This window comes from Kogia breviceps, chromosome 10, assembly GCF_026419965.1.
Source record: "Kogia breviceps isolate mKogBre1 chromosome 10, mKogBre1 haplotype 1, whole genome shotgun sequence".
In the NCBI taxonomy this organism is placed as follows: domain Eukaryota; kingdom Metazoa; phylum Chordata; class Mammalia; order Artiodactyla; family Physeteridae; genus Kogia; species Kogia breviceps.
Window position 1 is genome coordinate 44,308,859 of NC_081319.1, and position 26,507 is coordinate 44,335,365.

The following is a 26,507-nucleotide window of genomic DNA, read 5'->3' on the forward strand; positions in this document are numbered from 1 at the left end:
AAGCAGATTAGTGTTGCTTGTGGCTAGGGGGTGAGAACAAGGATTGTTTGCAAATGGGCAAGAGAGATTTTTAGGGGGTGATAGGGATATTCTAAGCCTGGATTGTGGTGATGTTTGCACAACTCTGTTAATTTACTAAAAATCACTGTACACATAAAATGGATGAATGCGACGGTATGTAAATCATACCTCAATAAAGGTGTTAAAAATATTGATACAATTCTTGAAAAGACAGAACAATCAGACTGTCCTATATTCATATTGCTGGGTTCTGTATAGTACAGAACACCTCACTGAGGCCTAAGACTAGATTACATCTGTATTCACCCAATGAGAGTTTCTCATTTGATGGCTTACTCATTCACTGGAAAGTCTCAAAGGTAACAGTAGCAGCTGGCCTTCACCCATGGGCACATGGAAGCACTCGTCACATGGAAATCCTTCCCTTTACACACTCTCTCTTTCAATCCCTTATACTCACCAACTGATGTACAACCAATCAACTGAAAAGAGAGTCCCAACCGTCAATATCAATATACAAAGAAGTTTGGACAAGGTAGGCAAAAACATGATTAAGAAGAATCCATTAACATTATTATTGGGCAAAAGCAAGCCCAGTTAGAATTGTCCATTCAACTTCTAAATTGAGTGACAAGCAGGAATATCTACAACAAAACTAAGGACAAAATAGTTTGCAAAAGAAAGATGGAGAAAGTATATGGGTTATTATAACAGACCCCACACCCCTGATCACAGAGGCAGAGCCGTGGCCCAGGGTGGGCCAATCTGTTCTTTATCATTTGGTGACACTCATTGGTGTAGGGGTATGAATGTAACCAGGCTGTTTCCTCAACAAGTTTTTGACTCTAGCTAGAGGGAAATTGTTTTTTATTCTGTGATAATGGGGTGTTTGGCCGAGAGCCTGTAGGGACCAGGTATACACTGGGAGAGAAGGAAACTAATACTATAAGATAAGTACAGGCAAGAGCCAGAGTGGGTGCTGATGGATTGTGTCCTCAACTCCAGATGCCCCTAAACCCAGCTCCAGCCCTGCTTCTCTTAGAGTGGTTATGTGACCCAACACATTTCTCATTTGTCCTTAAACTGCTTTGAGTTGGATTTCCATCAGTCGTAACCAGAACCTTTTCTAATATAAACTCACATTGGAAAAAGAAGTCAAGGAGAACTGGGACTCAATAAAATAGAAGTTAAAGAAGAGACACTACACTTCAAAGAATGAATAAAGCAACAGAATGGGATGTAAAAGTAATTAGCAGAATAAAATAAAGGGAGGGCAGAGAAACCTAAATCTGTCTCAAAACTAAAAATTCAAACTAGAAGCAGCAAGAAGTAGAATTGACAGTGCAGGAAATTGTATCAGGGATGTGCGGTACAGCCTTGATGACAAAAATCACAGAGCATTCAGAAGGAAAGGATGAATAGAGCAAGTTTTCTGAGATAAAAAGATGACCTGCACCTGGAGAGTGAAGGGATCCATAGATTCCAGGAGAACAAGGGATAGTAACCTTGGAGCCATCACCAACCTTTACATGCTGGCATGGGTACATTTACAGAGGAAAATGATCTAGAGTAGCCTCAGAGAGAACAGAACACACAGAGAATTCAGAAGAGACAAGAGTGTGCGCCAAGAATTCTACATCAAGTGTCAGCTACACAACAAGAAGGTATAATGGAATTTAAAATGACATGGGGAGTGTTGAGCATGCGTTCTTTGCTCTTTTTTTTTGTCTTTTATTTATGATTTGTTAAATTATGATATATTTGTGGATACACACCTAGGAGTTGTAGCCTAGCACTAGTCAGCCTTGTGCAAATACTGGCATGTCCTCTGGCATGTGAATGGATTCAGAGATCTATGCTGAAAAGGAACAAGTGAGAGTCAGGCAAATGTGTATGAATGTGGGTCAAAAATAATCTAAAACTCTGACTTAGACAAATCTGAAGAGCAAAGAAATTCCAAAGGCATTAGGTCACAGGACTTACCTACTGATCTTCCATCTCTACTCATGGGCTATTCAAGGACCTAACCTAAGTGACCGTCTTTGACACTTGGAGGGGAAGGACTAAAGACTTAAAGCCCCTATTCCAACTCAAATGTGTTAGGCCTTTGCAGTCCGTTGTGGTCTGATAGTTCCAGGACACACAACTGAAGATCCAAACCAGCCCTCAGCACCTCCCCAGTTGAATAATTATGGGATTCAGCAATGGCTGGGTGTCAAGAACAGATATGAAAAGACACAATTCCCCAAGATTGTGGAACTCCATCCAAAGGAGTACCCTGTTGAAAAACAGGAAAAGTAGAAAAGAAATAGTAGGTGAGGTTCAGTAAATTGTATCCCAATAAATGTATTTGTTCCTCAATAGCCTGGCTGCCCAGAGAGCTCCATTTTATACATGTAAGGCTGATTGGGAAGAAAACTGGAAGTCTGTGACTCCACCATGACCAAGGTCATCCACTACAGAAGACCCAAGGAAGATGTGATCAAATATGCCAGGAAACCTAAAACTAATGCTCCCTAACCAAAGAATTTACTTCAGGATATAATCCAGCCCTCTCAGAGGAAGAGGGAGAAAGGCAAGAAGGGAGCAAAGGGACGCGAACTCACAAATCGAGAAGCTGTGGCATTAAAGGGCACAGGAAGCCTGGCTCCGTTTAAATATACTATTATAGGGACTTCCCTGGTGGTCCAATGGTTAAGAATCAGTCTTGCAATTCAGGGGATGCCAGTTCAATCCCTGGTCAGGGAACTAAGGTCCCATGTGCTGTGGGGCAACTAAGGCTGCATGCCACAACTATTGAGCCCCTGCGCCACAACTAGAGAGCCCGTGTCCTGCAACTATGGAGCCCGCGTGCCACAACTACTGATCCAACACGCCCTGGAGCCCGCATGTCACAACTAGAGAGCCCGCGTGTCACAACTAATGAGCCTGTGCGCTCTGGAGCCCACGCGCCACAACTAGAGAGAAGCCTGTGCACTGCAATGAAGAGCCCACATGCTGCAATGATAGATCTCATGTGCCACAACTAAGACCTGATGCAGCCAAAAAATAAATAAATGAATAAATATTTTTTTAAATAAATAAATATATTATTATAGTGCCGCAACTAAGACCTGGCACAGCCTAAATAAATAAAATATTTTTAAAAATATAAATTTATACCTATGTATGATACAGAATTAATATATTATATAAATATATACTAATATATTAATACACTTAATATACAATCAAATATACACATCATATTCTAAATAATTATAGTAACATTGATTATAAACATAACATATTTGTATAGTTCTTAAATGAAAAGATGAATAATGTAAAAACTAATTTATCTTTAAGGCAGAAACATAGCTCTGAGGAGACTTGCAAATGAGAAATGGGGACAGAGGTGAGAAGAAGTGTAAGTTGCTAATTTTCCCATCTTAATTGGGAGACAACAGAAACCTCTTGGTTTCTGAAGTTGTTCCATTGGTGTTGGTATTGAGGTTATTGATTTTAATAACCGAACTCTGGTCTAGCAATATCATAGGCTGTCATGAACCGCCAGTTGGAGTGTAACAGGTTGCCACTTTTCTGGAGAGTAAAGTGGCATAATGTAGCAAAGGCCTGAAATTCCTTCATAATCTTTGACTCAGAAGTTTTACCTTTTGAAAATTATCCTACAGTAATCAGATGTACACACAACAATTTGTGTACACTCCAAATCCTGTACAACAAGGAGGATGGCAACATAAGTCACAGTTCAAACAGGGGAATTTCTGAGAGTGAAAGTCAGTGCTATTAATAATAAACCAGGACAACAGGTGTCAACAGGGTTGGTGCCAAACAACACAGCATGTACTACAAGACCATAAAAATGGTTTTGTTTTTTTTTTTTTTTTTGGTATGCAGGCCTCTCACTGCTGTGGCCTCTCCCGTTGTGGAGCACAGGCTCCGGACGCGCAGGCTCAGCGGCCATGGCTCACGGGCCCAGCTGCTCTGCGGCATGTGGGATCTTCCTGGACCGGGGCACGAACCTGTGTCTCCTGCATCGGCAGGTGGACTCTCAACCACTGCGCCACCAGGGAAGCCCTGTATTATTTTTATAATCAGGAAAAGAGAGTTACTTTTTTTTTTTTTTTGTCTTAAGGCCGCGACATGCAGCATGTAGGATCTTAGTCCCCTCACCAGGGATTGAACCCGCAACCCCTGCGTTGGAAGCGCAGAGTCTCTCCCGTTGCGGAGCACAGGCTCCGGATGCGCAGGCCCAACGGCCATGGCTCACGGGCCCAGCCGCTCCGCGGCATGTGGGATCTTCCCGGACCGGGGCACGAACCCGTGTCCCCTGCATCGGCAGGCGGATTCTCAACCACTGCGCCACCAGGGAAGCCCAAAAGCGCAGAGTCTTAACCACTGGCCCGCCAGGGAAGTCCCAAGAGTTACTTTAAAATCTACTAAATTGTAAGAGAAAACAAAAGGGCAACGAACAAAAACAGTGCAGGAGTTACGGGGCCTTCCAGCTTGCACAGGCTGAGATACTGCCAGTCTAGCATGGAAGGGAACAGAGCGACTTGGAAGAGTACTCCTGGCTCCCTCTCAGGACTCGTCTGCCCACAGTCTGCTGTTGGCCAACATGACCCTTTCGTGACTCTCTGCTGTACACCTAGGATCTTTTCATCCAGCGTTTTCTTAACCTTTAAATCATCAGAACAATCTAACAGAATCTTAACTACATAATGAATCGAACATCCAATAAAAGAAAAGTTATTCAATAATAGGAAGCCATTCACACACATCTGTTAATGCACCAAGAATGACCACACACAGACAGACAGAAGCTCTTATACAGTTTTGTCCCAAGTGTCACGGAGGCTCAGAGGGTTGTCTCATTTGGTCAACCTTCCCTGAAAAAAATAAGATGAGGAAGGCTCTCAGAGAGGAAGACAGATTGAGGTAGAGTTTTGAAGGAAGTCTTCATTTTCAGGGACTGCAAGGAACCTTAGTGTAGCTGGTGCATGAGATATGAGTTAAGAACCCAAAGAGAAGATTCCAGGAGGAACAGATTGAGAAGGGTACATGGGTCCTTCTACTCCTCCGTCTCCCACTATAACTCTCAGGTCTCAAGCTTGGTACCTAAAAAATCATCTCTGATTGTGTCAGGGGCGTAAGTGCTTTGCTGAGCCAAGAACTACCTATGTTTCATTAGATGTCCATGTTGACAGCTTCCTTGGGCATAGATAACAATGCAAAACACACAACTGCTCCAAGTCACCTTTGTCCTAACTCTAATGTACACAGGATATGAAAATACCTGTTGGTGGTGTAGCTGCTAGGAGACCAGGATGGGGGGCGGGGACTGGGGGGAGTGGATGCTCTTTGCACTGCCATTGTCTATCCAGAGAGAAGTGGAATTAGCAAGTCTCTTCTACAAATGGGAGCTCTTTGAACTCTGCATGGTATGAGAAGACACAGTGGGGCTGATCTATAGGAGCGGTGTTAACAGCAATGGGTTGTCTAAGATCTCTCAGAGGATCAGCACTTAGAAAATAATCTCATTATGGATGGTGGTGTCAGACAAAGGAACTCAAGGGCAACATGATTAAAGGTTATATTGTAGCTGATATGAAGATCCAAGGCTGACTGGCCCCCTCTCCCTTGAACCCACTTATCATGAAAACACTGAAGGAGCAGAACTCATGGGCATAACCATAAAACGGTTTTACTTTGTTTCCCACTGTCTCTTTCAAGTTTGCTCACTGGGAGAAATTCTCCACCCCGAGATTAAAAACTCAGAAAATTACTGTCCAATCACTCACAGATAATAAAAGATCTTATGAACATTTAAAAATAAAACACAGGATCTCAACTTAGAAATTAAAATCCTAGTCCCATATGATAATACAGATTCCAAACTTGATTTAAAGTTAAATCTTGTGGACTTTTCTAGTGAGGGCCTTCTGCGATCTTTCCCTCCTATCTCTCCTTCTGCCTAGTAACCTGATTTCTGACCTATTCCATTTCCTTTGCCCTGACAAATTGCGTTCACTGCTTGATTACTAAGCAGCCTCTTCAACTTGTCAGACAGCAGCTAGCCGGCCTGTGTCTCACCCTTTGCTTTTTTGGGTCAGACCTCAGTCCACTTTGTCTCTCCAGCCAGAGATGACACTCACAGCGCTGATGGAGAGTTCCACTGAAATCCTTTCTCTTGATTTGAGGTTAAGAGGGATGTACCCTCTGCTCTACACCCTTGCTCACAGCTCAGTAACAGCTCCCTGCAAATAAGTTCTATCTAAAATAAGCTTCCTCTGTTGCCCAGAAACTCAATCCTTTTATACTCTCAGTGTTGGTGAGGAGATGAATAGCCATGTAACTGGTTTCTACTTATTTCCTTTGAAAAAGTTCCTTTTGGAACGCATAACGTCACGTTAGTACCTCTCTATTCAAAGGTGGTCCGAGGACGTGGCAGCATCAACATCACCTGGGAGCTTGTTAGAAACACAGAAGCTCAAGCCCCACACCAGATTTTCAAAATCAAAATCTGCATTTTAGTAAGATTGACAGGTGATTTGTATGCACATGAAATTTTGAAAAGCGTTGCTTGTTCAACGTTCTTGGCGACTCAGTCAAAACTTTCTACTTAATTTTCTGTTACCGCATTTACAGTTCAATATTCTAATGTAGTTGTGTGGGTTCTAATTTCAGAAAGGAGTGCCCGTGTCTGTCCTTTGCAAGTCCAGATCTCAAACTGCCTAGAGAACTAACTTAAATGTCTTTCTATCAAATTCAGATGTTCCTCTGTTATCGGCCTGGCCAAAAATTTTGTTTGGGTTTTTGTTAAGATCTTACAAAACCCGAACGAACTTTTTGGCCAGCCCCCAATACTTCAAATTCAACATAATCTAAACCAAAGTCATCATTTCCCCCAAAACTTGACCCCTTTTCCTGACACCTCTTACCTATAAACCTACCTATTTTTCAAGACCTGATAAAGGTCAAACTCTGTCAAGACTTTTTTTCTTGACCATTATAGCCCACACTGGTCACTCCCCAGTTTCAATTCACACACCACGTCATCCTTGAGCACTTGTTATGTCCTGCTATTTTTCATTTACGTTATACTGCCCTGAATTGAATTTTTCTTTCATTCAATAATATTTATTGAGCACTTTTAATGTGCTTACCAATGTTCTAGGAGTTGGGGACACAGTAAAGAACAAAACATTAATTTTCTGCCCTCATGAAACTCATATTCTTGGGGGAGAAAGAGATAAAAAAATAGATAAACAGAAAAATATATAATCTCATATCATAACAACGACTATCAAATTGAAATCACCAGTCCCAACCTCTCCCTTTATCTGCAGCTCTTATAGTCAACTCTCTGCTCAATATCTTCACTTGGATGTCTATATGCACCTCAGATTTAACTTATTCCAACTGAACTCTGGATTTTCACCGGAACACCCTCTTTTTCCAGTGGCCTACCTCTCAACAAATGGCATCCCCATCCCCATAATCTTCTCTTTTTCTCACACCCAACCTTCACTCCATCAGCAAATCCTGGTAACTCGACGTCTAAAATATTACCACTTCTTTCCACCTCCTCTGCTACAGCTCTGACCAGGTCACCAACAGCTCACTTGGACCTCTGCTTCCAACTCCATCCCTCTACTACAGTATGGGGAGTACTCTACATGGCAGCCTGAGCAATCCATCCTTTGAGAGAGTAAATCTGAGCATGCCCTAGCTCAGAACCCTTCAGTGGTTTCCACTGCACTAAGAATTAAACCCAGAGACCCTACAGACTCTGGAATCCTTGCTATCACTCGGACTTCAAATCCCATCACTCTCCCATCCCTTTCCCACCCGAGCCACTCTGGTCCATGTGATGTTCTTTGAACCACACAGCAGGCTCCCTCTCCAAGGCCTTTGCAATTGCTTGGACCATTTTTCCCCCAGACACCAGAGGCTTGCCTTCTCACTTCTTTCTGATCTCTCTCCACTCAAGTATCACTTCCTCAGAGAGGTCTTTCCCGATTGATCTATTGCCCAAGGCACTCCCTCATCTTCTCCTTTTCTTTTCTTTATAACATTTACCTGTAACCAGCCCCACACCCGCAGACACATTTGTTGATTCTATTTGTTTACTGTCTGTCTCCTCACTAAAATGTAATTACCCTAAAATGTAATTTCCATGGGGAACAAGACATTTTTTTTTCATGCCCAGCATCTAGATCAGTGTCTAGAGAGAGTAGACATTCAATACATATTTCTTGAATAAATGAACAGCAGCTAAAGTACCTAAGTTTGCAAATTATTTAGTTTGTTTAATAACAGCCCAAATTGTCCCTGTAATTATGTCACTGCCACTAACTTGCATTTTAAAATACATCTTTAAATAGAATTGCAGCTGGGAATTGGCCCTCGCCTGTCACAGTAGGACAGTGTCATGCCCATAAATCCTGTTCATCACATGTGTGGCAATAGAAGAAAAATTTGAGAACTGTTGCTCTAAAACACAATTTCCAGGCTCACTGTGCAGACGTTTCTTTTCTGGAGGCATTTGGTGACAAGATGGGGGTGAGGTACGACCTCAGGAAGCTGTCCACTGACCTTCTTTGAGAAGGTGGGAAGATGTCTCCACCCTCATTCCATGAGGAATGCACACGCTAGCACCTTACCTGCAGCGGAGCAAAGATACAGACATCTTTTTGATGGTGAGGTCCTTTCTATATGGCGCTAGTTGTTAACCTTGACTGCATGTGAGACCCCCACAGGAGCTTTTAAGAAATAGCAGTGTACCACCACACCCCCAGAGATTCTGATTTAATTGCTTTGGGTGCACCTAGGGGTTGGTATTTGTTAAAAGCCTTCCTGGTGATTTTTATGTGCAGCCAGGCGGCTAACCACTGGTGTATAACCCGCTGGTGCCAGGGTAACACTGAATGAATGCACACTCTGGGCAGAGCCAATTACAAAGCATTCAGGGATGGGACCCAGGAACCAGAGCTGATCTCCATCCCCCTTGAAGAACTCACAGCCCTGAAGAGGGTGTCACAGTTGCATGATCACATCCCAGTTAGAACATGGTGAACACTTTGGTGTTTGATGATGGTCCTACAGGTGTGGAAAACTAGGAAGATTCAAGAAAAGAATGAATGAAAAGATTTGAGGAGTTTGGAATATAAAACCTGTGAGGCAAAAGTCAAAAGTTAGATTGATTTAGCCTAGAGAAGTAGAGTTGGTAGAAGGGTTAGTAGAAGTAAAATTTCTGATTATCTTTAAGTGTATACATCTATCCCCCATGAAGAAAAGTCTAGTATGCAAAAAATTCAAATGTGCAAAATAGACACGAAGGGCGTAATCATTTACACCTGTACTACATACACAAATACATGCAAATTAATTACAGGCAGATATTTACATAGAGTTCTCCACAGGCTGGATGCTGTTCTAAGTTCTGTGTAGAGCTGTGCATATATATTCACTCATTTAGCCCTATGACAACCCTATGAAATCGCTATAAATATTATTCTTATTTTAGGATAAAGAATTTGAGGCATTGACATGTTAAGTAACTTGCCTTTGTTACCATATCGATCTGGAGTTTAAATCTAAGTAGACTGGTTGCAGAGTCCATACTCTTAACCATTATTTTGTACTGCATGTATGTGAATACATATGTATATATGTGTGTATGTATGTATGCATATGTATATACATATGTTACATACACTGTGCTGAGTATATGTGTGTCTAACATACTAGATAGGTAGCTGTGTACTACCGTGTGTGAGTACATACACACACACAGATATACATATTATATATATGTGTAGATTATGTTTTAATGAATATATATACACACTTTGCTTTACAAAAATATGCAGTTTCCTTTAAATAATAAGTATCCTTATTTATATGATAATTTATAATACTGGAGTTTACAAATAAGTAAGCAAGAAATTTAAAGAGAAAAACACTTCTGTTATCATGTGATAACCCATTACAAATCCCTTGCAGTGAGTTTTTTGAGACAGATTAATGGGAAGGCACAAGTAGTTCAATGGAAGGTCTTGTATATTTGTTCTGGATCATTTTAGCATGTGATGAATAAATTCGGTGAAAAATGTATTCTTTCGGGATTTTCGTGCTGGACAAGAAACAAAAATAAAAGTCTGACTTTTGAATATTAAGGCTGCAGTTCAGGGATTGAATGACTCATTGTTCTTCTAATTTTCTAGCTGGCCTTAGGGGAATGGGGAGTGGTGTAGGGGAGGCTGGCAGTTCCTGCCTGCACACAACAGGACTATTAAAAAGCTTGCGTGAGTTTGGTTTGCTTTCTTTTGCTTTGCCTGTTGCTTTTTTAATGAATTAGGCAAGGTGCTTAAAGGATTGTCCAGTAGAGCAGTTGAAATATCATTTTCACAAATGCCATCTAAAATTTTCTTGGAAATAAAGCCTGAGTTTATTGCAACGATCTATTCAATAATGAGTATGTACATGGTAATAAAAATGAACATATTCCTCTATTTCCTATTGATTTACTTAAGAGAAAATTTAGAAATCTTCCAATGTTGGATTGAAATTCTTTAATTTTTTTAATTTATAATTTGATAATTATAATGAGACCTTAATTGAAACGTTAATGCTAAATAAACTCACAACATAATCATTTGGTCAATTTAATTAAATGGTACTGGGTTTAAAGAGTGTGTAGTAACAATGAAGAAACATAAACTGAGGAAGAGAAGTGAAAGTCTCCAGAAGCTTGAGAAGAATTGTGAAATAAAGTTCATGTTTATGGCAAGACAAGAATATAAAAATTCTTCTCTGCCCTTTGGCCTCCCTCTCCCCTCACTGTGCATTGTTTATCTGCATTATGCATCGACCAAACCTACCCCATCAGTAGGAATACCTGCTCAACCATAAACAGCAACATTCTCCTAGCACCAACAAAACAACTCCTTAAAAGATAACATTCCTTCTTGATCTTGGCGCTTAAATCTGGATTATGTAAACTGTCAATAAAACGTCATTTATTGTACAGCCCTCTGTCTCATAAAACTTATATAAACTGTCTTGACTTTTAACGCCGCAGAACAGTTCTCAGAGCTTTCCGAGATGCTCTTCCTGGGTTATAATCCTCAAAATTGGCTCGAATAAAATTTTCCAGTTCTTTCTTAGATCAACTGATTAATTTTTCGCCGACAGGATGAATAAGTAGGAAGGAAGATACCAGTTCCACTGGCCTTTGTTTCCATTGTATTGAAGTTGTAGATAGTTAAGGAAATATTTGAGTAGTGAAGATGAGACAAAGATGCTTTATAGAATACTGATGATGAAACTCTTCTTGTAAAAGGGCAGTCACTCATTTTGGTTAAAACCTATTAAAGACCAAATTAGCCTATTTTTTTAAAAAGAGAAGCCCTGCAGAGTCATTCTTTTTCTAGGCTCACATTTCCTTTGTCTAGAAGGATGCGTGTTAAGAATGTAAATGAAGTTTTTAGATTTATAAAGTGATTTGTGGAGCATCACTAGCATTTCAATCCTCTCTGTTAGCTGCATTTCCTGGGGGCTGTGTCTACCACGGGTCCCCCCATGCCCCATGCAGTCTCCCCTGGGATTAGGGTCTCTGGAAGACTGGGCACATTTTGCCTCTGTAGCCTGTACCTTGCCTATTCTTAGCTAAGGTTTCTGTTCAAAACCCTTCCCTGTTTCCTTACCCTGGTGATGGGGCTACAACCCCAGGGTCCCTGCTTTTTTTTTTCCTTTTCTTAAGCTATTGAACTGTACACTTTAGGTTTTTTAAAAATATTTATTTATTTATTTGGCTGCATGTGGACCTTTGTTGCCCCCCCCCACCTTTTTTTTGTTGCAGTACGCAGGCTTCTTAGCTGAGGCATGTGAACTCTTAGTTGCAGTATGCATGTGGGATCTAGTTCCCTGGGAACTAGATCTGGGACTAGAACTAGAACTGGGAGCAAGGAGTCTTAGCCATTAGACCACCAGGAAGTCCCTCAGGGCCCCGGCTTTCATCCTTCTTGACAAGGACCTAAACGAGATACAGCTCCTGGCACTAGCCAGATCTTCTCATCAGAGGCAACCTTCCAAGCAGCAGGTACCATTAGATCACATCAGGCCTGGGAGAGAAAGACTGGCCATCAGTAGGAGGAAAGGACTGATAAACTTCTTAAAGGCACAGAACTTGTCTTATTCACTTCACATTTCCAGAGCCAACAATAGTGCCTTACAGTCACAGGTGTTCAGTAAATAGCGGTTGCACTGAACTTGGACTCTTCTCTTCCCCCTCCCAACTTCATCCTCAGGATCAGTGGCCCACTCTGGGTTTCTTTAAGAAGCTACCATAAAAAATACTTTACTTAGGGCTTCCCTGGTGGCGCAGTGGTTAAGAACCTGCCTGCCAGTGCAGGGGACATGGGTTCGTGCCCTGGTCCGGCAAGATCCCACATGCCGCAGAGCGGCTGGGCCCGAGCACTACAACTACTGAGCCTGCGCTCTAGAGCCCGTGAGCCACAACTACTGAAGCCCACCTGCCTAGAGCCCGTGCTCCGCAACAGGAGAGGCCACTGTAATGAGAAGCCTGCACACTGCAACAAAGAGTAGCCCCCGCTCGCCGCAACTAGAGAAAGCCTGCACGCAGCAACAAAGACCCAACACAGCCAAAAATAATAATAAATAAATAAAAAATAAATTCATTAAAAAGTACTTTACTTAAATGCCTAGCATGTGATTTGATCCAGGTTAACAAAATTTCCAAAATTTAGATACCTTAACTTCAAAAACATTTTTAGAAGGTATGGTATGTAATTGGGGTTATAAAGTATGATAAGAAATAAACGAGTTTAAAAATTATGTATGTGTGTGTGTATATATATACATATATATATATATATATATGTTAAAAACTAGCAGTTATCAAAATGCCCTTCAATAGTTGAATGGATAAATAAATTGTGGTATATTCTTGTAACGGAGTCCTACACAGCAACAAGAATGAACAGTCTACAGCTACACACAAAAATATGAGTGACTGTCACAAATATAATATTCAGAGAATGAAGCCAGATACAAGTGGAGTATTTATATAAAGTAAAAAACAGGCTAAATTAATCTATGCTATTAGAGGTCATAATAGTGGTTACCCTAGAGGCAGTGATTCTCAACCAGGTATAATTTGATCCCCAAGGGATATTTGGCAATGTCTGGAGAGAGACACTTTTGGTTGTCATACTGAGGAAGAGGGTTGCTACCAGCAGCTAGTGGATAGAGACCAGGGGTGTTGCTAAACATCCTACAAGGTGCAGGACAGCTCCCCGCAGCAAAGAATTATCCAGCCTAAAACATCGACAATGCTGAGGTTGAGAAGCCCTATCTACCAGAGGGGTAGTGGTAACATTCTGTTTCTTGATCTGCATCCTGTTTACACAAATGTGTGCAACTGGAAAATTCATCAAGTTATACATACATGGTAGGTGTACTTTCCTATAGGTATATTGTCTCTTAACAAAAAGCATTAAAATGTTAAAAAGCTACCTAAGGTTTAGAAAACCTTTAGTTAACAAAAATACATCCTAGGACTCAATTAAATCTAGACTTAGTAGAAAATAGAAAAAAAGTAGCATTTTATAGAAAACACTAAATTTTAATGATAAAACACAGTGTAAATAGTTCACTCATCATACCTTGTACTAAACATCAGGATTTAGGGTGTACTCTAAAATGACAATAACAACTTCAAAAAAAGCATCATGCACTAATAAAAAATGTATGAATGTTTTATTTACCAGAAAATCCTGGTTGATCTGTAGACAGGAATCTGGCCAAGTCACTTAGAACCAGGATTTGTGTTGTCAGCATCTGCAGAGACCAAAGAAGAAAACAGCTACTTAAAAAATGCTTCACTGCCTCTTGTTGGGACCTTTCTCTGCAGCCTGCAATCTGCAGCATCTCCTGTTCTGTGACTGTTGGTTTGCAAACTGGGTCCCGCACACAGAGGGCAAGGAGGGACTGAAAAAAGAGAGGACGAGTCCAGATTAGTAGATGGCAGGTTTAATGAGCAAGGGAGTTTACACAGGAGGCTTGTCTTGGGTGGCTGCAAGACGAGTAGATCTCATCTGCTTGCCAGAATGTTAAAAGTTTATACAGAGGCCTTAACTAGGTTCAATCACGTATACCGTCCAGGTGGTCTCAACGACACCTTATGCTCTTAAGGCTGGATCCTTGAAACAGCTCCTAGCGTGGGAACAGTGGGCAGAACAAACATTCCAAGGACAGGTCCAGCTTGAGGGTCAACCGTTATGTCCCTCAATGACTTTCTCCAACAGTGATGGGGTCCTTTGGTCCATGAAATTTATAAAGTTTTTCACAGGATGAATTGTCCTTTACAGAGTATTTTGAATGGGAAAGTCTATTTTGGTCATCTTGTCCATGTTTCACATTTGTATGTTGGGTGTGTCTTTTTTTAAATTCACAGGCCTCCAATCAAGGGGGGCCTCATGTGGCAGAATGTAGGTCCCCAAATCAGGGACTCCAATCCAGATGGAAGGAGGTCTTGGGAGGAGGTAAGTGTATTTTGCACGTGGAAAGGACATGAATAACTGTGGCCAGAAGATGGACACATGGATGGAGATTATTTATAAAAAGGCCATAATGATTTCCTTCCCCTTATCTAGGCCTCCATGCGATGTGACTTGATAGCTCTTTCTACATGGAGATGGAGTCGATTTCTCCACTGCTTTAAATCCAGCCTGGACTTGAGACTTGTTTTGACAACTAGAATGCAGGGCAAGTGACATCACCCCAGTTGAGAGCCTGGTCCTCAAGAGGCCTAGCATGTTCCTGCTCACTTTCTTGGAACCATGATTCTGCCATATGAATAAGCCTGAGCTGGTCTGCTGGATAATGAGAGCCCACATGAGACCACTAGAGACAAGCCATCCCCAGTGAGGCCTTCCTAGCCCAGCCAGGCCTGCCCACTCATGTACGAAGTGAGTCCAGCCAAGACCAGAAAAACCACTCAGCTGAGCCCAGCCCACACTGGCAGCCCACAAAATGATGAACTAAATAATTCAGAATGATTTCTTATGCAGCACACACCTTTGTTCTCAGAAAGATGGCTGTAAGCAGCTCTGGCACTTATTCTATTCATGTCAAGTCCAGTTTTATTAATAGTCCCTCTTTCTCAATAGTGGAGTGAAAGTCCCTCAACTGAATATTAGTGATCTCACTTGAGTAACCCAGCTCAGTCACTGTGGCCAGGGGGTTAGACACGTGGTGGCCGTACCTGGGTCCTTCCTAGAAGCTGGAACAATGAGATGGACTGTGAAGAAGGGACAATTGCCAAAAGGTAAAACAATAATAGATGTCCAATGCATAGTACACTCTGTATCTCATTGCCTCTAATGTGAAAATTCGACTGCTGTGATGTTTCCAACTGGTTGATCACTCACTGCTTTGTAGATTCTGCCATCACCACTGGCACCAAAGCAAATTCACTCATTACTAATTCTACTTGCATAATTTGAAACATAGAAGATCACTAGGAAAAAAAGTCCATTAAGAGCAAATTTTGTATTTTAGGTGCTTCAGTATTTGGATCTCTGGATAACTTATTTCTACCATATTTTATTCCTGAAGCGTACCAGAGCTCTTCATTTTCTCCTGAAAATGAAGGAAGGATGTGTTGGCCAATTTTATGCCCTGACGTGTTATGGAATGAGATGCATTGTAGGGAATACTCCTGTTTTTATAGAAAGTAGAAGGACGCTAAGCAAAATGTGAAGCAAGAGATGTTGTTAATGCTTGAATAATAAGTATAGAAAGAATTGACAGATCATGGACAAAAGAATACCATTTCCTTTAATCTTATTTAATAAGCCCTGCCTTTGAGTCTTTTGACTTTCTCTGGCTGACTTGTGGATGTGCTTGACTTGAATTCATTTACCCTCAAAAATAATGAAGACTAGGAGGTGGACATGGTATGAGTGGGAAATCCGATGGAAAGAATTGACAGGGCTTAATAATCTTTCGGCAGATGAACACTGTGTGGGTTCCTCCTGTTAAAACTGGTTTTGTGGTGGGTAATTCACCACATCATCCCAGTGAATGAACCACTCAGGAATGAACCATAATATATTCATAGGATGGGTTAGTCTGCAGCTGTTAAAATAGTGTTTCTAAGGAATATTAATTGACATGGAAAAGTGTACATAATTTTTTGTCAAGAGAAAAATATTTCTAGAAGTGTATTATGTCATATATATATGTATATAACAAAATATTACCACTGGGGTTTCTAAAGACAGATAATTTGAGTGCATTTCTCCCTTTAATGCCTCTTTATGTTTTATAGGCTCCCAGTGTTATAATGTGTTACTTTTGTAATTATAAAATACAAAAATGAAAATGCAAAATGTATCAATTAACTATTGTAGTACCACATAGAAAGTCATGCTGTCAAAATATTTGCAACCAGGATAAAACAAATCCCTAGCTCCTCAAGATGTGTCCCTTTTGTATGCATTTGAAATTAGCATTGCAGTCTGATGGGGATATTCTTCTGAGGGCTGCCAGATCTAAGTGAAACGAATAATTACTGACACTTCAGAATACACCCTATATTCCAGACCCAGTTCTAAGTATTTCACATGTTTTAACCCATTTAATACTCACACCATCCTATGAAGTAGTTACTATTATTACCATTTTATACATGAGAAAATTGAAGCATGGAGATTTTAAGTTAAGATGGGGTAGAGTCAGACTCCAGAGTTCTTGCTCTTGACAACTGTTCTACAGTTCTCTCCTGTCTTGTGAGAGAGGATTCCAGGTACTACTCATCTTGAAAAGGAAAGACGTCTCAGAGAGAAAGAAGAATTGTAACTGCAGAGTTCAAATAGTCATGAGAAAGCCTTGACCTCCTTCTCTTTTTCTATACATGGAGGAGTTCATCTCGAACTTTGAGGACAGCATGTACTATGTAGAAGCTGAAGAGGGATGTGGGAAAGAAGAAACTCCAGCACAATCTCTGCCTTATGGGGTCCATATGTAATGGTTGAGGTACAATACAGGTGACTAGACTGGTATCATAGGGCAGGCTGTTCATAAAATATTGGTTGTGTGCTAAACTAAAGGGTTCCATGCTTTCATAAACTTGAAAATCACTGGATTAGGAAAAGCTAGAAGTCTGTTGCAGGACTTCTCAGAGCCTTTATTATGCTCATGTTATGTTTTAGTATATATGGAGCAGGTATAGCGTATACCATTTCCCAACTTTGTTCAACCACAAAACACCTTTCTCATGGAACATCTTCTAATAGTTTCCCAAGTTAATATTCTGTGGAACAAAATTTGGGAAACACTGGTCTCAAATAATGGTACTGTCTATATTATTTCCATTTCCCCCTGATTGTCAATGATTAAAAAAAAAAACTTATCTCAAGTGTCCTCTGGAGACACAAGGAAAGGACTTGTATCCCTGTTTGGATATGTTTATTGGAGGAAAGGTAGCAATCTACTGAGGTCAACATGATAGATGCAGCCATGAGCACCTATGGGAAATAAATTTTGGTGATGGAATAGGAATGATGCCTAAAACGTCACCCAGTCCTCCAGGAATTTTCTCTCCTTGTACAATAAACCCTGGGAGGATCTTTGTTAGGGAAACAGGGTTTCCTTCTAGTAATATTAATTGAGCTTGGTTCACTGAATTGCAGGACTTCCTGTATGATATATACAGTCCCCAGATAAGCATATGGAAGGGCTCATCATCAGTGATTTAAGTCAAAAGATGTGATGGCCATCACATGGGAATAATGCTACATTCTCAGTTTTCATATCACAAAGAAATAAGAGAGCTTCAAATAACTGAACTGTCAGTGTGGATAGCCCCTGTCTCCTGCCCATGTTCATCTTAAAAAATACTGTAGAGTCTGTAGTGTGTTTGAGTTTTAAGGTCATACATGGAAAGAAGCTGAAAATTCATGTTAGAAGGAGACTGCCAGGTAAATTATTACTAGGAGCATCACTGTGCTTGCTGATTAACTGATAAATATCCAAAAATGTTTTTGTAAATGCCTTGAAATTGAAACTATGGCTTATTTTCAGAATGGTGGAGAGAGAACAAAAGTAGTGAAGGAAAAGCACAGAAAATCACTAAAAGGAATTGTTAGATGACCTCAGTGAGTGAGCCCATCCTAGATCATTCAGTCATCAAGTCAACCTACTTCCTGAATGGGCCTAGCAATAAAAGTCGAGCCAGACCAATTCAAGGAACCACCCAGCCAACCCATAGAATGATAAGCTAAATAAATGCTTACAGTTTTAAGTTGCTAAGTTTTGAGTTGGTTTGTTACACAGCAACTAATATAGTGTTCTTGGCATGGTGAGGATTTGGGGTCTTTCCATTGATGGCCTGACCCCCCTTTGGCTCTTAATGTCGTCACAGAGCCTCTGAATTTCAGACAAATCCTGCATCAGTTCCCATGGCAAACCACCTCACATTCCCTGCAGCAGTATTGCCCAGTCCCCCCCAAATAGTGGCCCCTACAAGCTTGCTGGCTCTCAACTCCTAGTACCTTCCACATTCTTTCACAGGGAGTATATAGAGATTTATGAATTCCTTCCTTGCTGGATAGGAGCCAAGGGAGTATCACGGTGCCATCTCCTGTTCTTTCTCACTTTAAATCTGCCACAATTCCATTCCTATTTGGCAGCAGCTGCTCTGTGTTGCCAGATGGGATCCAAGTGAGTCTGTCTCCTTCTAGAATTCCAGATGGGCTGTGGAAATAAATGGAGACCATGCAAATGAGAAGCCACCATCACTAGTGTTTGGTAGAGTCAAGGCAGGCAGGAGTGTAGAAAAGCTTTATACGAAAAGAAAAAAAGAAGGCTTTAGGTATGTGCTGACTGAAGGTTTTGTTGGCATAGGAAATCTGGCTGCAGGCTAACTAGAAGTGGGGCATCTTACGAGGTTGGTTTGGAAAGCATGTTTGGCTTTCTTTGGTTGGTCCTCAGTTGGAAGCTAGGGCAAAAAGTTGGCAATTATTAACAAAACGCTAGGGGCTTCTCTGGTGGCACAGTTGTTGAGAATCTGCCTGCCAATGCAGGGGACATGGGTTTGAGCCCTGGTCTGGGAAGATCCCACATGCCGCAGAGCAACGAAGCACGTGTGCCACAACTACTGAGCCTGCGCATCTGGAGCCTGTGCTCCGCAACAAGAGAGGCTGCGATAGTGAGAGGCCCACGCACCGCGATGAAGAGTGGCCCCTGCTTGCTGTAACTAGAGAAAGCCCTCGCACAGAAACGAAGACCCAACACAGCCATAAATAAATAAATAAATAAATAACAAAGTGCTAATTGTTCTAGGCCAATTGCTGTAGAGGTTGCGTTTTCACTCCCTGAACTGGCTGCTGCAGAGGTTCTGAGTCAATATTCTACTGCCCTATATATTGTGCTGGCCATTGTCCATTTGTATATTCAGTCTCTCAGTCCCCCTTTCGGTCGTCCTTTCACTTGCATGATGTTCAGACCAATACAGGAAAGGCTACAGATCCAGATCGTCACTGTTTGGCAATCGTTCGGTTGCCTTCATGGTCAACTGTATTGCAAGATCATCTTGAGCTTTTTGTTGTTGTAGCATCATGGTGATTAGCTGGCAAGAGAGCAGTTGTGCAGGGGGGATTTATGATTCTGGACAAAATGCAAGGGGTCAGTATCATGATCTCTGACAAAGACAAGAATAATTAACAGTCCCTATAAGATAAGATGCTTTAGAACCAGGAACCCAATTGCTCAACCTAGGCCAAGTGAACAAATTCCATGGGCTATGAGGAACAACTTTAAAAAGCCAAGTAGTTTTCTCCAGAAGGCAGTGTATTGCCTGTTCGACTTTGCCTGTTTCATTAATCTAAGTAGAGCAAGAAGTGTTAGCAATGGCACAGACACCTCCCTGACTAGCCAACGAGGAATCTAGAGCAATGCAATTGTTCATCACTACTTGTGCTGATGAGTTAAGATTGGTCTGTATTTAATCTAGGATGGAGATGGTAGTGCTAATAACTTCTGCCAAAGTTAATAAGCTTCTTAGAGTACTTCCTACTTGAATGATTCACACCATTGGGAACACTGCTCTGATTGTTCACATAAACAATTAGTAATTTCCCCAGTTGGAGTGCTTGAATCATCAACGGTAGGCTCATTGGGGAACCTGCATCTGAGTTGGAATTTTCTAAGTTGGTGATATATCGAATTAGGGTCTTCCTGTACAGACAAGTCTTGGAATACTATTCCTAAGGTGCTTGAGGTATTAGCCTGAGGAAAACAAGACCAGGCATCCTGGTTGCAAGGGAAATAGTATCCAGTAGGGGGCACATGGAAATCCAGGAGAAAAAGAGTTGTTGACAGCAGGCGGTCAGAAGAAAGGTCTTCAGTAGCCGAGTTACATATTTGGATCTGTTATTAATCTCTTCCAGGTGGCAAGTAATTGGCTCATCATCCCATAAAGGTTGTTGAATGCAAATGTAGAACTAGTTGTAATAATTGGTTCTTTTTCTGGGAGAGAGGACACTACCAAATCTGCATGTTGATTTATTTAAGTTCATTTGTTTGTGTAGATGCAAATGCCATTGGCCGTAATTCCCTATGATCTTGCTTGATAAGACTGGAATTGTCCAGAGTTTTTTATTGTGATGATCATGGTGATGGATGAAATATTCCTGAATCAGTAAGATTCAGATTAGTGGCTACTATTTGGGTGTTAGAAAGTGTGCTTTAATCTAACAATTGTAATAAAGAGGAACGAGAAGAGAAAAGGGGCCAGGATGGATGGACAATAACCAGAAGTTTATAGAAAATGAGAAGAAGAATGGTTATAAGCAAGTAGATGAATAACAAAATGGTAATTAGTCAGGGGTTTTAGTCCCATGTCTTGGGCAGAAGCTGTCTACTATCCTAAGTCATCTGCATATTGCAAAGGTCCTAGGACAACTGTTTACTTCCAAAGGTTGGCTATGAGTAGAGGAATTCTGAGAATCCTAAATTTGCGATCCCTTACTGGAACAGCCTACCAGCTGTGTGGAATTCTGAATTGTTTCTTCAGTCGTGAAACATGGACCCAAGGACTGACTCCCTGGAGTTTCACTGCTGTATTTGTTGTTACAGTACCTGATAAAGTCCCCCAATGAAGTTCAAGAGTAGTTTTTCTCCAATGTCCCTTCCAATACATGAAATCTCCTGGTTTCAGATCATGAGGAAGCTGAGGCTGTGTAGGAAGATGTTGCGGGAAGGCATCTTTAACCTGTTGATGATAAGATTGAGTACGTGAGTTCCTTACAATTTTTTGCCATCTCTGCATGCAGCAGGGTAGAATATCAGAGGTGAAACTCCTAAAAGCATGGGTCTTCCAGTTACCAGATCATAGAGGGATAACTGATGTATCCCTGAGGGAGTGGATTGTATGGCTATAATCACCTACAGTTTCCTCTTTTCTCTGCGTGCATGATTGAATTATCTAATCAAATTTTACTGAGAATCTTTTGGGTATGGCTTTTTGCCCTAATTGGGAGGCCTCTTTTGACCCTTGGGTTTATTGTAGAAAGAGGGACTCTGTAGATCCCTTTCTGTGTTAGTTCAATCAGTTTTTGCCACCCAGGATTGAGCATCTGAGATTTTAACCAACGTGTGTACAAGTTAACATAATTCAAGTAACCCTGAGACATACATACCCAAAGGAAGTCTAAATTCTCCAAATAGTAGCTGGCCTTGTCTGGGTTTGAGAAATTCTGAATTATAACTGTTAATTCAGCTGAGGCCCAAGGCATACCTGACTCATGGGAGGGATGGATTTTTAGAAACAATCGGTATACAGGGTTTTAGGAGAGTTAGTAGGAAAAGGTAGGAGATCTGGACAAGGTAACAAAGAGGGAGGAGCTGACAGAAGTGTAGAGGCAGAGAGATCAGAAGGATAAAGGGGAAGTGGGGGACTTCTCTGGTGGCGCAGTGGTTAAGAATCCACCTGCCAATGCAGGGTACATGGGTTTGATCCCTGGTCTGGGAAGATCCCACATGCTGCGGAGTAACTAAGCCTGTGCGCCACAACTACCGAGCCTGCACTCTAGAGCCCACGAGACACAACTACTGAAGCCCACATGCCTAGAGCCTGTACGCCGCAACAAGAGAAGACACTGCAATCCGCAATGAAAAGCACATACACCACAAGGAAGAGTAGCCCCTGAAAGCCCATGCACAGAAACGAAGACCCAACGCAGCCAAAAATAAATAAATAAATTTATTTTAAAAAAGGTGGGTAGTGGGAGAGCTGGATATAGGGAGGCAACTGAAGGACAAAGAGGGAGAATTTATTCAGGAAACGAGTCTAGTTTGTTGTTGCTTAAGTTGGTCAGGTTGCTATTTAACTTTGGTCAAAGAATCTTTCAGTGAGGCAATTTTTCGATCAGAATTTCGTTTGGAGGCCTCTGCCTGCTGCCCATTAAAACTGAGAAATCTTAGTCCCTTTATTTTCTAAGATGCTTCTCAAATGAACAATTGTGTTCAAGCCAAATGTCCCCAGAGTGGCTACTGAAGATCCAAATCATCACTGATGAAGTTATGCTACTTAGAACAATAGGTACAAGAATTAGGACTGTAACAAGAGTTCAGGTAGAAAGGAGGAGCTTCTCCTGGAGGAGGGGGAGAGGACTGAGACTTAGATGATCCCTTGAGAGCAGGCAACAGTGAATCCAAAGTGATGCATATGCACTTTGTATCTCGGACTCCCAGCCTTATGGTTGGCTGCCTCTGATCGCAGGTCTGACAGCTGGCACCTCCAGGCAGGTAGAAAACCAAAGAGAACATCCTCTTGGGATAAAAGCCAAGCTCTCAGAACAAACAAATGTTATAGAAAGAGAACCTCACCTAGTTTTATTGGTAACTTGGCAAAATTTGTTTAATTGGACTCTGGTTTAGTGAGAACCACGAATTTAAGCTTATAGGTCCTACGCCTGTGTTCTCTTCTGTGATTGTCTTTCATATGACAAACACTTTTAGATGACACAATGCAAAACAGAGAGCAAAATGGATTGGAAAAGAATGACCTGATTCCGCCAAGGATGCCAAACAAATGGGGACCAATAACAAAACTGAGAACAAATAGCTGAGGAATTCAACACAGAGCGGGTGGAGTCCAGATCCAGGGCTGACTTGCAGTGTTGGTGAGAACTTGACAAGCCACATGTAGCTCCTGTGGGTATCAAGCCTGGTTGAAGGCTGGGGTCTGCAGTCGTGAGCAATGCAGAATGTCTTGGTGGGACCTTTAGGAAAACTATGGATATACATGAAGACCACCAAATGAGAACAAACAGAAGCTTTTTATTTAGAGTTTGTGCTTGGCAGAAACTCAAAGGCAAGCAGGGGACTAGGAAAGCTTTATAATGAAAAAAAGGGAAGCCTTCACTCGTGCTCTGATTGGAGGCTGTTGGCAGGGGGAAGCTGGAGGTAGGTTAACTAGGAGCAGAGCAGCCTATGTGATTGGTTTGGGAGCATATTCGGCCTTCTCTACTTAGTCTTAATTGGAAACAGGGACAAAAAAAATAAGGAACCTGGTAGCCACTGGCCAAGTCCACTGAGGCCTGATTGCTGTAGAAGTTGTGGTCTGTCTTCCTGGGCTGGTTGCTGGAGAGGTCTTGGGTCAGAGTCCTGTTGCCATATATGGTCTGGCTGTTCTCCATTTGTGTATTCAGTCTCTCAGGGGCTCAAATCTACTAGCCCCTTCTGCACTCAGGGTCCACTTCAAATGATCTTTCGCTTTCATTTTCTCACCACCTTTCCACATTTCTGAAAGGACCAAGAAAAGATTTAGCCCTGGATCCTTGGAAGAACCAAGTAGTGTCTTTCTAAGGTACTCACATTCCTTCCAAATTATTCTCTTCCTCTCCTGGAAGAGAGAGTGTTCCTTCTTCTTTTTTTCCTCTCTTCTTACAGAGTAGAAACATCCCCTACATTATGTCCTCCTTTCCCTCACCCTTAGATTTTTATGTTCCATGTAAAATCCACTTTTCTGTCTCCTGGAGCCAGAAGGCTCTTGGGTCTTTCTTAAAGGTGGTGGTGCTGGTGGAGGGGGGGATTGTTGAGCGGAGGAATATCCTCAATGAACTGGTAATATCATTGCAAAGAGCATTGAGATTCTTCACTTCTTTTTTTTTTTTTTAAGATTTATTTATTCATTTTATATTTTATTATTGCTGCGTTGGGTCTTTGTTGCTGCACATGGGCTTTCTCTAGTTGTGGCAAGCAGGGGATACTCTTTATTGCAGTGTGTGGGCTTCACATCGCGGTGGCTTCTCTTGTTGCAGAGCACGGGCTCTAGGCACGCAGGCTTCAGTAGTTGTGGCACGTGGGCTTCAGTAGTTGTGGCTCGCGGGCTCTAGAGCGCAGGCTCTAGAGTTGTGGTGCACAGGCTTAGTTGCTCTGCGGCATGTGGGATCTTCCCGGACCAGGGCTTGAACCCGTGTCCCCTGCATTGGCAGGCGGACTCTTAACCACTGCGCCACCAGGGAAGTCCCACACTCCCTCTTAAACACTTGCAATGCACAATAGCACATTAACAGTTCTAGGAGCACCTCAGCAGAAAAGTCAATTTCATTCTATTTAACCCAGCATTTTCCAAACTTATTTGACTATGGAAGCTTTCTTTCATATCCTACTTGTCTGTAGAACTCAGTTCTTGTCAGCTGTGGATACTAGAATCTGGGGCTGCTAGTGTTGGAGGGTCTCCTGCAGAGGCAGGGGGTGGCTGTGGCTCACCGTGGGGACAAGGACACAGGCAGCAGAAGTTCTGGGAAGTACTCCTTGGTGTGAGCCCTCCAAGAGTCTGCCAATAGCCGCACCAAAGAGCCGATGGGCTTCAGTGCTCAGAGATTCTTCACTTCTTGAAGGAACTTTAAAATATATGAAAATTCAGGTCACCTGATTAAAAAATATCAGTATGAATATTCAGCACACACGAAAGCCTCTGAACGTCTTTGCATTGTAAATGGTGGTGTAATTTTCTCTGGCATCTTCATTCATTCAATACATATTCATCCAGCGCTTCCTTTGTGCGAGGCTCTCTCTGTCCAAGGCACTTGGAGGTATCTGTGAACAAAACAAAGAACTCTGCCCTCCCATAGCTTATGTTCCAGTGGGGGAAGACAAACAATAAATAGGAAACAGAATAAGAAAGTTAATAGTGTGTTCATGGGTGACAAATGCTATGGAATAACGAAAATGCAGGGCAGGGTAGGGAGCATCAGGCAGATGGAAGAAGGGCAGCCTCATCTATTTCCTTTTCTTTGGTGATGCCTGACTTTGCCATGTCAATAGCAACGTTATTGCTAAGCCTCAGTGAATAAGATCAAGACAATTAAACCAACCCCCAGGGTTTGAGGATTGTTATGAAGGAGATGCACACTCACACACAGGGCCCCAAGTTTCTGGATATTACTGCTAATTTTATTAATCCTTAGCACAGCTGCAGTCTGAGTCGGTTGCCAAGGATTTGAACTGGTTTGGGATTCAGAGAAGCAGTGTATCTGATTTGGCTATAGAGGTTATTACCAAGTCTGGGCTTTATTGTAGGGACCTGATTTATAGTAAGAAAAATCGTAACAGGAGAGAGTCACAAATCAAGACTCTGTAAGTCAGTAGTCACCTACATGCCTATAAAATAATACCGTTATTATCATCATCTCTCAGCAGCATCAGGATCCCTTATTAGATGCCCTAGTCAGTGGAATGACAAATTGTCTATTATTACATCTACATTGTCCTTCCAAGATAGAATCCACTTTATTGCAGAAAGCAGCAAAGCTTTTTAAAAGCTGTTATTTTGTAGGAAACAAATAGCTGTATAATAAAATATTAATTGTTCTAAAAAAATGGAAATAGTTCTAAAAAATAGAAAAATACGTACTAGAAACAATAAATTCTTTTCTCTGCATTTCTATTTCTGTTTAGTCCAGTATGATCTGTTTCATAATTTGAGATACACATTTGGTCACATGTCTTTTATTTTTCTAATTCATCACTGCTGAAGAGCAGAAAATCCAGGATTTCCGTTTTGAAGTTCTCCCCCGCCTTGAGTTGTCCAAAGACATGTGTGTTTACTTAATCCAGTGACGTCCATCTTGTTTCCTCATTCAACAAGCAAACTAGATGTGTGTCGTGGTCCTCTCCTCTTTTGCTGTCTCATGGTGGGGCTGTGTTTGGCTTGGTTTGTACAAGTTTTTGGGTGAATGTAAATTTTCATTTCTCTGGGATAAATGCCCAAAGTGGAATTGCTGAGTTGTATGGCAGGTCTGATTTTAGTTTTAAAAAAAACCAGCCAAACATTTTCCAGAGTGGTTGCACCATTTTACATTCCCACCAGCAATGCATAAGTGATACTGTTTCTCTGTCTTTTCCCCAGCATTTGGTGTTTTTTATCTTACCCGTTCTGATAGGTA

General features: G+C 41.6%; 1 long non-coding RNA gene across 5 annotated transcripts in view; it reads right to left on the bottom strand.

Moving 5' to 3' along the window:
* Nucleotides 1-26,507, bottom strand: part of LOC136794991 (uncharacterized) — a 263,347-nt gene that overhangs the window by 233,152 nt on the left and 3,688 nt on the right. For all 5 annotated transcript variants that reach the window (XR_010842625.1, XR_010842627.1, XR_010842626.1 and 2 more), the window contains exons 2-3: nucleotides 21,193-21,325; nucleotides 13,815-13,887 (exon numbers count right to left, since the gene is read on the bottom strand). This is a non-coding gene — a long non-coding RNA (uncharacterized lncRNA). The remainder of the gene's footprint in view (nucleotides 1-13,814; nucleotides 13,888-21,192; nucleotides 21,326-26,507) is intronic.